The sequence below is a fragment of the Mandrillus leucophaeus genome, unplaced genomic scaffold (assembly GCF_000951045.1).
Source record: "Mandrillus leucophaeus isolate KB7577 unplaced genomic scaffold, Mleu.le_1.0 Scaffold348, whole genome shotgun sequence".
Lineage (NCBI taxonomy): Eukaryota > Metazoa > Chordata > Mammalia > Primates > Cercopithecidae > Mandrillus > Mandrillus leucophaeus.
In genome coordinates this window covers 2,660,760-2,661,731 of record NW_012103676.1, presented here as the reverse complement: position 1 = coordinate 2,661,731, position 972 = coordinate 2,660,760, and positions in this window count along the sequence as shown.

Genomic DNA, 972 nt, shown 5'->3' with positions numbered 1-972 from the left:
TATGAGGAGTCGGGCCCCTCCATCATCCAGCACAAATGCTTCTAAATGGACTGCGAGCAGATGCCTAGCATTTGCTGCATGGGTTAATTCAGAAGAATAAATTTGCTCCTGGCAAATGCATACACCCCATGCTAGCCTCATGAAACTGGAATAAGCCTTCGAAAAGAAATCTGTCCTTGAAGTTTGTATTCAATATCAGCACTGGATTGTAGAACTTGTTGCTGATTTTGACCTTGTATGCAAGTTAACTGTTCCCTTGCTATCTGTTAAGTACCCTGTATATATCTTGGATCTCAGCCCTTAGTATATGCGGCTTGGTCACTTTGTGGCTGAGGTAAGAACGTGCTTGTGGAAGACAAGTCCATGGCTCGGTGGGTCTGCGTGGTCAGCAGTCTCCCACCAGTGCAGGGTGTTAATGTGTTAGGGTTGAGTGTTCTGGGGTTTCTCTAGAGCCTGGCAAGGGCTCCTGAACCACTTGTGTCTGTCCTGCTGGTCTGTCAGGATTGGAAAGTCTAAGCCATAGGACCCAGTTTCCTTTCTTAGCTGATGTTTTCCTCCCAGAACACCATGGCTGTTACTTGCCTTGAGTTAGAAATGGTTTGCATTTACACCTGTAAATGTATTCATCCTTTTAATTTACATAAGGTTTGTGTGTGTGTGTGTGTGTGTATACAATTCTCAGTTCTTCAAGAGATGACAAAAAATTTTGGTTTCTTACAGTTATGTGAGAGCATTAGGCCCCAACAACACATGAGTGTGTAAGGAAAAATAAAAGTGCTGGTGAAAAAAAAAAGAAAAATTATCCAAAACTTGGAAATAAGGAAAAAGGATAGCCACACATTTTTTCTTTTTCTTTTCTTTATATTTTAAAATCTTTTTTGAGACAGGGTCTTGCTCTCGTGCACAGGCTGGAGTGCAGTGGTATGGTCTCGGCTCACTGCAACCTTCACCCTTCACCTCCTGGGCTCTAGC